The sequence below is a fragment of the Apis dorsata genome, unplaced genomic scaffold (genome assembly GCF_000469605.1).
Source record: "Apis dorsata unplaced genomic scaffold, Apis dorsata 1.3 scaffold_305, whole genome shotgun sequence".
Taxonomy (NCBI): Eukaryota; Metazoa; Arthropoda; class Insecta; order Hymenoptera; family Apidae; genus Apis; species Apis dorsata.
The window spans coordinates 99164-115632 of NW_006263577.1; the positions used below are offsets into that span (position 1 = coordinate 99164).

Here is a 16469-nt window from a genome sequence, read left to right on the forward strand (position 1 = left end):
GCGTTGTAAACCGTTTCCGTCGAAACGCGCGAATAATGCACGACGAACCGGTGCACGCGTGTCAAAGCGCGGGACAAAACGCGAGGCCGCGACGTTGAAACGCACGACGCGGCTTACGGTAGCCCGCCGCGGATTATGAGCTACTACTACGTACCCGATGAATTGAGGGGCGGGCGAACAATGAACGCGCCAACCAACTGAGACAAAGATGTATGTTCAGGCCGAGATTTTGTTCCGCGCGCCGGATATAAACGGATCGACGAACGCGACATATTCGTGGCGGGGAATGGAAATGGCGGCGTATGCAAAGTCGCCTCGTGATCCTGTTTCGAACGCGCGTCCCGCTCTTTGAACAGATTGCTGGTTTCTTGGGAATTGAACGAAGGGGAAGGAGGAGAAATTTTGCGAGTTTATTATCAGAGACGAGGGAATAGATTCGAATATTTTTTACACAAAATCTTTATTTTTCATATATCGTACAGAAAACAGTTTATCGCTGTTATTACACGCATAAGGTATGTGATCAACAAATTGAGAGATTCTTTAATGTGAGCTCAATTATTTTAATTATTATAGAATTACGTCAAATATATCACGTTATGCATTATACTCTTAAATAAGATACTAACTCTTCGCTCAAAGACATTTATAAAAGGATTGTTATACTTTCAACTTATTAATTGCAAAATAAAATATCATCGTTGCTTCGAGTTTCTTGTCAACGTTGAAACTTTTCATCGACAGATTCTTTGAATAATTTAGAAAAGAAAAAGCTGTACGTGATAATTTCAAAATATGAAAATATCAAAGGCAGCTCGAGACGAAACGGTAAAGGGCAGCGACACCTGAAAGGCCGATTCACGCCACCTCGAACGAAAACTTCTCTTCTCGATCTTCCCCGTCTCTTCCATTGCCTCTTTCTCAGTCGTAGAGAGAGAGAGAGAGAGGGATACACGGCCGAGCGTGGCCGGAAACCAACCCTCCCCATAGCAACTGCATCCCGATGAATACCGTTTGCCGGGACAAAAAGGCTGGCGCTGCGGGTACGAAAGTGAAAATAATTTAATTCGAAAGCGCGCCGTTCCGTTTCCTTTTGCTTTGGGTCCCCGATTGTCCCGGTGAATGTCGCGCGTTCCGTGACGTCGCGACGTGTAAAACGGCCGCCGCGTTCGGCGGCAGGAGGAGGGGAGGAGGGATATTGATGGCGTGTGGAAACACGGCGAGGGAGACGTGGATCGCGTATTGTGCGAAACATCGAACAAAAGGGACCACGATAAACAATTCCTGTTACAGTGGAGGAGAGACGAGAACACCCCATATTTCCAAGATAACTTGTGGTTCCGTCGACGGCAACGAGTGGTGGCTCGACGGAGAGAGGCGTGGTGTCTATTCAGAATTCACGCGACGCCGCCTGTTTTCCCTGTTTTAATGCGAACACCATTTCCGTGGTATCCGAGTTTCCAACTGGCTGGAACGGATTAGATTAGGCTGCGTGCGCGTGAAATAGGATTTTAATGATATTTCTTCCCTTTGGACGGGAGGGTAAACGTCTTTGGGACGGATCGAGCTGACGAGGGACATCTCGTGTGGGTAAATTAGGGAATTTGAACGGAGAGGGAGGATTCTTTGGATGATATTTTTGAGAATGCAGAGAATGGATTTTAAGTTTAATTTATTAGATGGTATTTACGAGGTTGGGGTATTAATATTTAGGGATGAAAAGTATTTGGAAATTAAGAAATTTGAACGGAAAGAAAGTTTTTGAAAATTTTTTTATTAAATTTTACGTTTATTTGCAAATATGACACTTTTTTCAAACCATAAAAATCAAACTCATGCGAAAGGAATAGATAAAATATTCTCTTAAAAATTATTCATAATTATTAAATAATACATTATTTTTCCAATACGAAAACAGAATTAAAATTAATAATAATTATATACGTATTTGCAAAAATATGACACTTTTTTCAAACTCGTGCAGAAGGAATAGATAAAATACTCTCTTAAAAATGATTCACAATTACCACCAAGTGTGAAAAGCTAAACGATCAGTGATATTTTTATCTTTCTTTTTTTAAAGCGACCTTTGACCGAGATTAATCATCGATCAATAATCAATTTCCTCCTCTCGTCTGTTACAGGTAAACCGGCCAAATTACAAGCAAACTTGTAAACAGCCTCATCAAAGTGAACCATTTCGATTGGACGACACTCTCCCAAAAGGTAGCCCACTTCCTCTAGATCGATTCTGCCTATACTCGATACGCGACTCGCCTCGAATTTCCGCATTTCCTCTCCGAGCCGATATCTTGATTTCGCCAGGGAATTCCGTCCGCGACCTCCTCTGGTTACGGATATGTTTATTCGACTGCAATACCTATTTGCATGCAATAACCTGGACTCACGCGTGATTTAGAGGGGTGGTTGACTCGTCCTGGCCTTTGATTCCGTTTGTATATATAAACAAGGCAGTTTGTCTCCGTAATGAATCGACGATCATCGCGAATATATTTATTCTACGATATAAACGCGATGTTTTGTGTCGAGAGCGAGGAAAATGTAAAGGTCCTCTCGGTTCGGGAGAAAAATTCGTGGAATTTTGCTTGGAACTTTTTCTATAAATATTATCGTTAATGTAACCACGCTATTTGCAGAGTGGTATTTGTTTCGTCTATCTTGCGATAGGGATCGAAAAGTGGATCCGATTGTTTTCGTAAAATTTTCTTTCCATCAAACGGGTTTATTTATAGAGGGATCATTGAATCGAACGCCTACTACTACTTTCGAAAATCTTCGATATCTCTTCAAGCGTTTTTATTCTTAATAATTTCGAGAGATCCAAGATATCTGAGAATGTTTTATTAGATCGATCGAAAGGAATAGGAAATAAAGAAAAATTAAATATATAATCAAAATCTATGTCAAATATATTATTCTTTAAATTTAAAATCTACGGATTATTGTTAAATTCGTTTTTGACAATTTTCATCGAGTATCACTACTTTATTTCATTAAACGTTTATTGATCGAGCACTTACGAGAAACTCGTTCAATCGATCGATCGATAAACCATTTAACTCTCAAGTGACTCGATAGATTCAGCGAATTTAGTTGCGATTTTGAGAAATTTTTGGTGACTTTCGACGAACCTCTCCTCGAGTCTAACTTCTTGGTGGTTCGAGAACTTTGCTTTTAACCGTGGCCGACTTTCATCGAGGAGTATACCACGGTTGAAAATTCGAAACATTTTGTTGACAAGTGGATATCGATCCGAATTTTATTAATCAGAAACGAGTTGATAAAAATTAAATACGAGTTTTTTGGATTATTGGAAAACGAAGGTTCGAATATAGGTACTTTTTGAAAAGAATTCAAAGGAGGATAAATAAGAAGAAAGGAGAATATCGATTGTAAGCTCAAAGAGAATTTTCGAGAATGATATAATTTTCTCTATTCATAGAGAATAAGTGAAAACGTTCACGTGGAATTTTCAATTTAATTTTGTTCCTGTTGTCGCAAAAAAAAAAAATATTTTCACAAATTTCAAACATTTTTCGCCTGAAAAATTTTTAGTTTATCGAAGAAGAAATATGTATTGATTTAATTTGGAAAAATTATTGTAACGATTTATAATTTTTAAAATGAACCATTAAAAATATTTTGATGCTTTTTAATCGGTAAATATAATTTATAATAATTTTAATAATAACTTTATCACGGCAAAATGGTAAAAGAAATAAATTCTAATTGAAATATTATTCACAACTTTACAAAATAGCTGGTACAATCATTTTGGTTAAAATTGGTATTTCAAAAATGAAATTTCATAAAATATTTTTACGATTTCAATTCGATTCGCGATATTTTCGACAAATTATTCAATTTGTCCATTTTTAATTTACAATAATTATATTTTGATATAAAGAAGAAAATGAAATATACAAAGGGAAACAAGCAAACGTGTAATACGATGTAACAATCGTGCCACATTCTACTAAAATTTCTCTTCTCTTCTGAATTTTGTTGCAAATTTCGGGATCGATATTTATAACAATTGAAAAAGTTTGTCGTTCAATAATATGCAACTCGAAATAAAAAGTTTTTTTTTTTTTTTTTGTTTCCCAGAACAAAATTACCGATTCGAATATAGAAGAATATTTTTCCCACGATTGGTGGTATTGCATACAATCGATAAATAAATCCTGTCGGTGGAATACTGTTTCGTTTCCATTGTTACGTAACGAATTTTTATCCAATGTTTATACATCTGGATTAAAAACTATAAAGTATTCAAGAAAAGACTCGTTCATGTCGCATTAAAGCTTAAGTTTTCGTGTAAATCCGTCGATTCTCGAAACGGATTGGCCAGGATACAATGACTGACTGGTCGAGATAAAAAAAAAAAAAAAAAAAAATTTTTCAAAAATTCAAAAAATATCGTTTGTATCGGGGTTCTGTAAACGAAAAAAAAAAAAAAATTTTTTAAAAATCCAAAAAATACCGTTTCTATCGGGTCTCTGTAACGAAAAAAAAAAAAAAATTTTTTAAAAATCCAAAAAATACCGTTTCTATCGGGTCTCTGTAACGAAAAAAAAAAAAAACTTTTTTAGCTCTGTACATCGCAGATAACTTTAAAGTAAAAATGGAATATTTTTGAAAAAGGAAGAGAGAAATGGAATCGAGTCTTTCGAAATAATAGTTTGAACGTGTTATGTGTGTAAATGTTTTGCGATCGTTCTTCTTTCGTTAATCAGTATACATTCGTTTTTTTTTCTTTTTCTAGCAAGAGACAAAGAGACCGCTTGTTACAATTTTAATCTCATTATCTTCGTTAAGAGAATGAAGAGTAACGAAAGGGTAGCTTCTAACCAATAAACTTGTCAATGCTCTTTAAATCAACAAAAGAATCCCATTGTGAAAAGATCACAAGCTTTTCCGGTAATTACCTAACTATTCTAATTAATTCACGAATTAATTCGTTCCATATAGTTGAAATCGTTTCCACTAATTTTAAAGAAACAAAATTTATCAAAATCTATACTATTTATTGATCAATTTTTTTTTCAAATTATTGAAAATTTATCATATTTCGAATATAATCGATTTATTATATTTTTCCGAAAAAAAAAAAGATTATTGACACTTATATATCTCGTATATACCTATCAATCAATAATCTTAATTTTAAAATATTGTTAAAATTTTTAAGAAAACCTTTTATTTTAAAATCTCCTCCATATTATTCGATATAATTTTTTTGAGATCGATTTTACGTATTTATCTTCATCTCTCTTGAATTTCATTTCCAAGAGCTCTTTTACGTAAGTAAAGCAAGTAAGATAATTTTAACTTCGTTCGTGACCAATGTCGATCGAGAATATTTATTTCGAGGTAACAACACGAGTTGTTACGGCGCGAGGATTTTTTTGCCCGGAAGGATTTATCGGGGCCGACATCTTCCGAAGATGAAATTTACATAACGAAGCCGGCATGGCCCCATCACGGCATCGAAATGTTTGGACCCGTGTCGCTGAATATTAATTTATGATGAAATTGATACCTCCGCTTCACGCCTTTCATTTCTCTGAATTACGATCCCTCCTTAATGATAATTTTTTTCCGCGCGCAAGGCGGATACCAATTTGACCGGTTCGCAAGATTTTTCGCCCGATAATAAGCCCACTTGTTTGGAGAGCCGATTGTTTGATTTAAGATACGCCATTTCAATATTAATATCTCCGTACTTGAAAAAAAAAAAAAAAAAAAAAATGAAAGCCGAACTCTAAAATATTTCATATTAACAACGATAAATATAATACACATTTAATTTCATCCGCATCGATTATCATTATTATCATTATCACGAAAAACATCAATTTCCATTTTTATATTCCCCCCTCTTTCGCGTAATAAATCCCCCCGTTAATAAATCTTCATTATTTTCACGATCCAAGTTAATTCTTCATCGAACGCTCGAGAACAAATTTATCTATCCACCACCAGAATTTTTTTTTACTCTCTCCTCCTCGTTCGCAAAGAAGGGAAAAAAAGATAGAAAAGAAAGCTCTACTTCCTCGTAGTATTCAAACCGTATCCCACGCGAGGAGAGTTCGGAGAGAACGTGATCGTGAAAAGCGAATTCCCAGCATGGAAAACTAGAAGGAAGGAAGGAAGGGTCCTCGATTAAATATGGACCCCGTTTAACCCAATTCGTGGTGGTCGCAGGGGCGCGACCGTCCCTCCTCCTCCTCCTCCTCCTCCTCCTCGTTGGATTCGTGCAGGGCCCTTAAGCGGCTTAAATATTCGAGGCACGCGCAGCTGCTGCCATTCGTGTGCTTACGCGTACTTACGTCTTCCAACCCCCGAAAACGCAACTCGGATGGAGTCGTCGCACCACCCCCTCTCTCGAAATTTTTACAGAAATCGACACCATCGAATTTTGGCTCGATTCAGGATCGTGTCGTTGACGAGGAGGACCGGAAATCGATGCGAGTACTCGAACTCATTGGAGGGGGAGGGGGTGTTGGTCCGATGTTAGAGAGGAGCTAATAGGATTTTGGTGGTTACCGAATTTTGGCGGAACCGTGGTGATGCATAGTTGCCGGGTTAGTTGATCCTTTCAGGATTACACGTGGGCGTGTAACGAGGTATTGTTAATTTTGGGAGAAGGAGAGGGTAGTTTTCTTTTGTTTTGTTAAAATTATCAATACCTCGCGATTGAAGGAAGGAAGAGGAGAATGTTTGTAGTGAGAAGTACTGGAATATTTTCAATAATGGAGGAGATACGTAACTCTATATGGGGGGAGAGTTCACTCTTGAAAGGTCGTTGCATGGATTTTTAAACTGGAGGGGAGTTACGCGACGAGGAGTCGTTGTGAGGTTTCTGGTGAAACTTGACGCGGTTAGTTCGTCGTTTTTCGCTCGTTTTTCGCGCAATTTAAGAAGAACGAGAACACTTTTCAACCCCTAAGTCGAAACGGAGTTATATAGATCAGGATTAGAATTAAATCGAGAAAGGATATTTCAATATTTACTGATCTACTAATTTTTAAATGAGATTTAAATTTGAAGAAAACGTCGGGGAGGAGAAAAAAGAAGTCGGAGAATAAATTCTTCAGGCACGAAGCAGAACCACGTAGGCTGTTTATTTCGGTTCGCGCTGTTCGCCAAACACTTGGCCGTCGAACTGTAGAAAAATAAAAGCTGTTTCGTATCGAGTAATCGCTTCGAAAGTGTTGAACTTTCTTCGGCATTCCAATGAACTGTTTCCAGCCGCTCTGCATCAGAATGCAGAAAAACATTTCGAAACGCTGGTTGTAAAATCGATAACCGATTTGTCTGTTTCCAAGCCGATACGAAACAACAAATTAGATAAGAATAGTTTCCTAAAAATTACATCTACCGAATCCTATATTCAAATTTACCAATTTTTAAAGACATCCAAAATTATTAAAAGTTAAACGTCACTTCGAAATCATTTCAAAAATCAAAGAAATATCGAAAGCAAAACTTATTACAAGAGATCCAAAGTTTCGATCATTCGTTTCGTTTCTCGATAATTTCGATACTAATTATTTAGAAAAGAATATTACGAAATTGGAAATAGAGAACACTCGATATTCGACCAACCCCAACACATTTAAATCACACCCCCCGAGATAAATAACTCCCCTGATATCGCGAAAGAAAGAGACACTCGTAAACCTTTCAGAAACCGCCCCCTTTAATAACACAGTGGGGCGTATCTTTATAATCCTTGTTGCATAACAACATTTTCCTTCATTCATATGTTGGGTAGGTTTGCGCGGCCGATGAGAAGTCGATTAACATAACAAGCAAGCCGTTTGTTCACCTTCTAACGGGTTGTATTATCGGGGTCATCGTGATAAAGCACGAAGCCGCTCGTTCTCTTCGGGGTGGAAGTATCGGCTAGCTCGACTCGGCCTAACAATAAGACATCAACATTATCGAGGGAAGCACCGACGAAAATTCTAATCTCGAAAATGTGTCTCGGTATAACGTGCACGATGAGGAAGGATAGAGGAAGGGTCGATCGATCTCCAGCATTAGCGGTAATGAAATGGTTCAGCCATGATGATTCTCCAACTTCTTCGTTTTAATTAATATTCTTCCAACAAATGTAATCCAACTTGCGTCCTCTTTCGCTCAACAACGAGTGGCGTTTTCATTAAATTTTCATTGCCACTCGTATTGGAATGGAGAATGGAGCGAGCCTCTTTGCGAGTAGCCTTTAATTTTTCATTTAAACAGATAGGGATAGACGGAAGTCCATATCTACGTAAAACATCCGCCGTATCCTGTTTCCCTGAATCTTTTAACCCCTTAACGTACAATATCGCGAGATATAGTACGATGATCGGGCCAAACATGAATAACACGTGTGAACAGTTATTAATTTTCATTTGGTTATATTTTCTTGAATAATATTAAGAATATTAGAATATTAGAAAGGTAGCCTTAAAAATGTCATTAAAAGAGGATGTCAAGCGTTGTTGATGACAGTGAAAGTTCTGTTAACGTTGGAAAAAATGATAGAATTATTAAAATCATTACTCAACGTGTGACCGACATTCTTATCATTTATTGGAGCTTAAACCAAGTAAGGCAAGTTAGGGTTAAATTGGAACGGATGGATGAAAATATTTCTTAAAAGCAATTCATCGTATTTTTCATTTTTCGTTTCCCCTCTTCTCCCTCTCTCCGATTACAATGACATATACAATGTTATATACACGGTTTAAAACGGCTAATAACGATGCTGTTAACGTAATGATAGGGCGTAATCCGGAGCGGCGAAATCTCGCTATTTAACCGGGGATCCTCGGCGAGGCGACAAAGCCCAGCGGCAAAAACGTTTTAATATACGTAATTATTCGTGGCTGTGTTCGATGACCGTTCTCTGCCGACTATCGATCCACGAATTTAAATATTCTAAAATGGATTGAACGCAAATGTCGATGACTTGATTAATTCGGCGTGAAGAAAGAGTTTCTTTGATTTGAGATCTTTCGAAGATAAGAAGTACCATTGATACGTAAGTAGTATTAGTAATAATAAGATATTATTATGAGATTAACTTTTTAGATCTTTATGAATTATATAGATTCGTTTCTTTCGTTCTATTGAATTCATTTTTTTTTATATTATATATTTTTCGAATTAATAAATATCCAAATCATAGATAATTAATTTTTTGCTTAAAAAAAAAAGAAATTTGTAATATTGCGGAAAAATAAGCGTACTGGAAATTGCAAATATAAAATATGAAAAATATTCTAAATAACATTAAACGAAGGAAAAAACTCAAAACAGTTTTACAATATTTATTAAAAATTTTTTCGTATAGAAAAAGAAATTTCAACTCGATCTTCATCGTTGAGGAATTAATCCTAAAGATAAACTCTCAAACAGAATGATATTCTGCGAATTGAATATTCGAAAACTTTCGAAAAATCAATGGGAAACAAGGAACATGGAAATTTGGAAATCTCGAGGAAGCATCGTCTGATATTTTTCCATGGATAAGAAAATTATTGGAAAAAACTCAAAACAGTTTCGCAATTTTTACCAAAAATTTTCTTCATTCTCGTAGAAAAAGAAATTTCGATTTCGAAAACTCGATCTTCATCGTTGAGGAATTAATCCTGAAAATAAACTCTCAAACAGAATGATATTCTGCGAATACTCGAAAACTTTCGACAATCGAAAAATCGATGGAAATCTTGAGGAATGCGTCGTCTGATGTTTTTCCATTGATAAGGAAATTATTATATATCGCACACGAATTCTCGTTTTTACACGAGTCTCGTTGATCACGTGAGAGACTCTGGAAACGAATGCCTAGCTCGGTTTTCGACGAGTTTTGCGATCGTCGATTAAATCCCCTTTATCGAGGAATAATTACGACCGAGAATATCGGTCGTGTTGGATCAACTGCAAAATCCACCCGACCCTCCGACCTATTTATCCGAAATGGAAAATGGCACGCCTGGACACCGCCCTATCTCTCGATAACGCATCCTTCCGGATGGATTTCCAGTTTGGCTTTTTACTTCCGATAATGCGCTCCATTTTTCTCTCTGTGCGCGCGACGTGAAAACGTGCGAACGTGAAAACGTCTGTGTAAAATTATTTATTCTTTTTTTTATTCGTCAAGTCAAAGTTTTCAGTGAAATTTTTCGAATAACACACGAATAAAAATCCCTTTTATATTTTATTGGAAGATGGTTTATCTTTGCGTGGCAGCCCTTTTTTGATTGATGTTTCTTCTTACTTTGGCATGCTCCTAGCATCTGTCGTATTTGTCTCCCGGATTCCAGATGCGATTCCTCGACCCTTCTATCAAACTTTCTTTCGCCATATTGCCGGGGATGAAAAATTTATTATACCCGTCATTTCTTCGGGAAATAATGGAATTATTATATTATATATTATATCCACTGTTTCGAGAAATCTGCACCAAAGTAAAGTGCAGATTTAGGTATATATAATTTGAACGATACTAACTTATTTATCGCATAATTGCGTATTCAAATTGCGCGGTTCAAGTATCGATTCGACGGGGGAAAAAAATTTGCATATGCATATTTGGAAATATCTCGATGCGTAAAATTATTGAATTCCTGGCTTTTATCCCGAAAATTATGTGTTAATGAAGTGGATATACGAAAGAACTCGATTATAACAGGAATTAACGAGATAAATAATTGTAAAAAGATGATAGAAGTGGAACATTAGATTGAAAAAATTCCACGTATAAATAAAGTAAAAAAAATTTTGAAACGATAGATATTAAGAAATTGTAAGAGAAAAATAATTACGATCGAAATTATCCACGAGTTATTGTTACAAACATTGTAATAATTCCACAACAAGCTCTCTTATATTTCACATTCCAACGACCGCCAAGTACTTACACCTACATCCGAATTACTTCCGGATTCCTCAAATGTGTAATTAACGTGGCTACACCCGTGGACCAACTTGGACCAAGTTGCATTAAGCCATCCGGATGAATTAACCGGTGAACCACCGGTTCGATTCTGATCAACGGTTAAATTGAAACTGGCAAAAATAATATTCATCGTTCCTAATTTACCGTACGCACACGAAGTTTAAGAGCCGTTGTCCGCGGCCATTTTCGATTAAACATGTGTAATTGTAACCTCGTAAATGCTTCTGGACCGGAAGCAACAGCCACGGCTTTTATCGAAACACCTTTGAACCGGCTCTCTCTCTCTCTTTCTCTCTCTCTTCGCTTTCCTCTCCGCCACGTTTCTCCCTCTTTGTCTTTTTTATTTTTCTTGATTGAAGGTGTAACGAAAGACGGTAGTAGTGGCGTGCACGTTAATTTCAACTGGAAACCGAGGAATAACTGTGGTTTCGATACTTTTTGCGTTTTAACGTAATGCAAGGTTCGTCGGGTTTCTTATTACCAGGTATCGAAAGAACGGTACTCGACAACACGCTTCCCTATATATTTTATTAATAATAATTGGAACAACTCTTTCTTGCCATTCGTTCGTAATTAACGTTAATTTTATCGAGAAGAAGTAAAGAGCGTGAATGGAGAGGGAGGGGGGGGAATTCGATTCTGATTCGATTAAAATTTAATCCTTCGCGACTAGAAGAGAAAAATTTCTCTTCGAGAGAATTTTTATCTCTCAAGATGAGCTGTTTAAGAATTTGAGCAAATATATTTTATTTCAGAAATCGAGAATGGAATAAAAAAAGGAAAGGACAATTCGTGAATGGATCGATGAAAGATATATTTGTTCACAGGAATATAATGTTGAAGAATAAAAGTGTAATGCAAAATTGAATATCGCGAGAGAGGAATCACTAACAATATTTCATTGCTCGTGTGCTCGTTGTTGAGATTTAATTCTTGGGATTCAATTGTGCCTACGAGGGGGGATCGTCGAATGGTGGTGGTGTCTTCGAAGTAACATTAAAATTTAGATTACCAGTGGTACGAACAGCGGCTGAATAAACTCGAGTTCAAAAGAGGGAAGAAGCAAGATGGCCGAATTGTATTAAAATGCAATTTTATATTCGTTTAAAGTTCCCGCCTCGCCTCGTCTCGCGTGGTTTGTAAACGACTTTTAATCTTAACATCACTATCTCCCCGTTTTCTTTAATTTATGTCGCGAGTATTTATCTCACGTTTATCTCTCGGTTCATTTACCCGAGATAGATCCACGAAATTTACATTTCACGTTTCCCCAGTTTCCATGAACTACATTGCATGATTGCAGCGTATGACGTAATATTTAATCCAAAAACGAAAAAAATAATATAAACACTTTGATTATTACTACTTGATTAATCGATTTCACCCTAACTCAATATCACTTTTTAACATCACTGTTGAATCTGTCCACGAAAAATATTTATAACTCAATTCAAAATTCTAGCTACATTAATTAGTTCACTCTCAACCTAATTAAAGAATCTGAAACCAGAAAATCCGCGGATCAATCAACAAGCTTCCCGACCGGAAGCCACGTCCCCCAGGAATTTAATATCCCGTGTATCCGAACCCTTACACGCCGTCCAACTTGTACATTTCGTCGCATGGCAGGTGCTCCATCAGTGGTCCATTCCCAACGGCTTACTAGCCCTACACGATCACTTTCTCCTCGCGTGTAACGTGCGTGTAACGCGGCCGTAGGCGCGCGAGCGCGCAGGATGGCAATCATTATAAATAACTTAGCCGACAGCGACGTCGCTATAACACAATGGGGGCTTCGCTCGCGGTGGAAACGGCCGCGATAAATAACCGGGTAATAATAAAAAGCCGCGCGAAAGGGGCCAGAGATCGGCCGTTCGGTTAAAGGAGCGTTATTTCCAACGAACAGGAACGAATCGGGTAATGTACAGGGGCCACGGACAATGCGTTGAACCACGGTGAACGAGGGAGAGAGAGAGGGAGAAGTGGAGGCCGCGTTACGTGTCCCAGCGAATCCAAGCCCCGTTATTAAGCGCTTTGGCGAGCAACCCGTACGGAAAATCGTGAACGAGAGCCCGTGGACCGTGCGACCAATGACTCAACTCGGCCGCGCCATCTACCTCGGCCAATTGGATCGAACGGAATCGCACACGGCCCTAACCGTGCGCGCTTTTACAACCCTGAACCCTCCAAGATTTACCATGGTTCAAGGTTGAAATTCGACACGAGTTTCCACGAAATTTCTGTGGAGATCGAATGATTAGATTTAGTTTGTTTGAGGGTTTTTGAGGAGGAAGGAAATAATATCGGAGAGGAGCTCTTTTCGTTAAAGCTACGTTGAAGGATTTTCGTTTCGTGGAGAGGAATCGTCGATGAAATATCGCGTAATCGCGTGTTTTGGCAAACTTATAGTTAATTGAAAACATTTAAATCATGGAGGTTTTTGAATAGGAAAATTTAAGAATTCGAGTGAAATTAAACTCTCTGTAACAGAGTTCATTGAAAAAGTCAAAGAGCGTTCTCTTCTATTCAGAGTGTCTGAATTATCGAATCTTTACATTCCGAGAACTCGCTCCTTTCAATATAATTCATTGAGCGAAGTCATATTTTACGGGGAAACTTTCACGGCAAATTTGAAGCTGGAAAATCGAGGGACGATTAAAAAAAAAAAAAAAAAAGACGGGTAAATATCCTTTTCGATCCTTCAATTCCGCCATGTTTGCTCCAAATATCACGTTTATTCTATCTGTCGGTTAACTACGCGTGACCTGCCAGGAGGGGGGAGGGGGTCCCCGGTGGCACTCGGAGAATTCCGTGGCTGAATTTAATTATTCCGGACAGGGGCTAATGAAGTTGGCGAAGATTAATTGACTCGACGTTTAAAACGTATAATGGAGCGTGTTGGAAAAAGTTGGTAGAGATGGTAACTTGGTTGGAATATAATTAGCCTCGAGTTGTATACTTACGGTGTGTCTGTCTGTGGTATTCGTAACGGGGAATTCATCTCGATTCTTGCGAGTCTGTGCAAGCGGGGGAATTGAATATGCATCGACAGTGTTTCCACTTCTGATTAAGTAAATTTAATCGTAGCTCGAGTTTGGCTTCAAATGTGTTCCTTCCAGGCCATCTTGTATACTTTGCCCAAAGGAGAATGCTGCATCGAACGAAAGACTTTTAGACTTGGTAATTTTTGGGAATGGAGATAGAATTCAATCATCACGAAAATTATCTTGGTGAAAATTTATACGGTCAATAATTAAAATATCATCGATTGAAAATTAAAAGTATAAATATTTTTTTATACACGAGCAATTATTTATAATATTTTTGAAACATTGTTGAAATATATCAATCACGTTTAATCACACAAATAATGTCGTTTGTGCTTAAATCTTTCTTTTTTTCTTTTTTTTTTTTTTCTTCTTTTTCATTAAAAGCTAGGGAAAAAACGCCTCAAAAGAGACGGGAAGGTTTATTCTGACAAAAGACCAGTAACGGATGATGAAGAACGACTGTGTCGACATATACCTGTGCCACTCTGATACGTATATGTATTCGTCCATGCGTGAGCATATGTCTGGAAACCGAGATTCTATGTATCTTTTTTTTTTTTTTGTGTGTATATCTTAAAGCAGAACGCGTGAAACAATAATATTTGCCCCGTTCTGTTATTCAAAAAAGAAATATTTCATCATCTTTCCCATTTATTTTATCGGTTTTTGTGAAATATTAGCGTTCGTGATATTGAATTCTAAAAATTTTGCAAATATCAATATTATTTTATTCATAAAATATATCTAAAATGTACATGTTAAATAATTTTAACGATGGGAAAATTTTTGTTCGTTTGAAAATTCTACAATGAAGATATTAAGTAGTGTATTTTGTGTTTGAGTTACATTTTTTTTTTTTTTTTTTTTTCTTATAATTCGAAAGTTTTAATTGAATCTGTTTAACGATTATTAAATCTAGAAATGTAGACGAGTATGTATACTTTAAATTGGAATTTTATGTTTATTTTTAAAAAATACGAGCCACCATTTTCATAGACTTTGCATTACATAGTTGCGAGGTAGATGCAATGTGGTAGATTATTAAATACTTTTTCCAATAATTTTTTTGTATTTTTTTCCGCGAGGTTCTGTAGAGTGCCTGTAGAAACACAAAAAAAAAAAATTGATGCTCATGGGGTGTTTCCATTTTTAACGCGTTTCTCGTCGCTTTTAATCATTAAAGCTTGTTTTTTGTAACTTCAAATAGAATATTATAACAGACACGTTGCAGTATCATGAAAAAAAAATGGAATAATAAAAAGGAGGACACGTTAATTTATTACACGGCGCCCTCTTCATAGAATAAATACACTAAAGAGATTATTTCGTCAAATGATGAATCAAATTGAGGGATAAAAATTCGCATATTTTTCGTATTATCCTTGTTTCAAATAACACATTTATCATGTATCCATTGAGAGATATTTCGTGTAAATCTTTATATACGAAAACGAAAAATAAAACATTATTATTAACATCGTTTATTTTCTTCGTCCAACCATGAAATATTTTATTTAATCTTCAAACACATAAGTTTTTCAAACAGAATAAAACATTTTGAAATTGCCAATTTCGCAATACCATAAAATTCTTTATCCATTTATATTCTAACCTACGATTAAATTTTAAATAAAAAAAAAAAAAAAAAAAAAAAACAGCGAAACACTTCGAATCTCCAAACTCCCACTTCCACTTTCGATCACACTGCTGCAACAAATTTTCACCCGATCCAATATTTTATTCAACTTCCTCCATCGAATCGCGTATTCTTATCGCCATCTGCAAGAAACATACTCTTGATAGTTCGTAAACGAGCTCGTTTTCGATCTAATTCAGATATACCGATTGAAACATAGAAACAGGGGATCTCCCTTGCGCCATCTACACTCCGCCACCTAGCGACGTTTCTAGATGATTCTCTCGAATCAGTAAAACTCGAAAACAAACGCCTGTGTCTAAACTATTCGACGATTTTTGTGTATATAATGAAATCATCAATGAAAAGAGGATTGCAATTATATAACAGTGACACTCTTCTTCTCAATAATCATTTTAAAAGATTTAATATCACATAAACAACAAGAGAAGGATATTTGATCTTGCTCTTTCTTCTAATAAAATACACTTGGCCAATTTCTTATTTATTAATTGCCAATTGCACGCTAATTTTTCCAACTTGCAAGATCATCATCTCAACATTCGATGAGATCGTCCATCGCGCGCGTGTCCGAGATATTCGATGGAAATTTTCGAGGGACGCTCTTTTTCAATTCCGTTTCGACGGAGCCGGCCGGTTGCCAGGGAAATACGCGTCGATTTACGTGCAAATTACAGCTCGTTGTTCGTGGCTTTCCAATCGCGCGCACGCCGAGAACGGCTCCGCGGCCGAAACCTTGTTCCGGAAATTGCAATGTATCCGGTCGGCCAAGTTCCCGGCACCG

General features: G+C 36.9%; 1 long non-coding RNA gene across 1 annotated transcript in view; it reads left to right on the forward strand.

The window, feature by feature from the left end:
- The window catches only part of LOC116185856, an 86944-nt gene that overhangs the window by 55036 nt on the left and 15439 nt on the right, over positions 1-16469 (forward strand). Inside the window, exon 2 of the long non-coding RNA XR_004150756.1 lies at positions 2145-2226. This is a non-coding gene — a long non-coding RNA (uncharacterized LOC116185856). The remainder of the gene's footprint in view (positions 1-2144; positions 2227-16469) is intronic.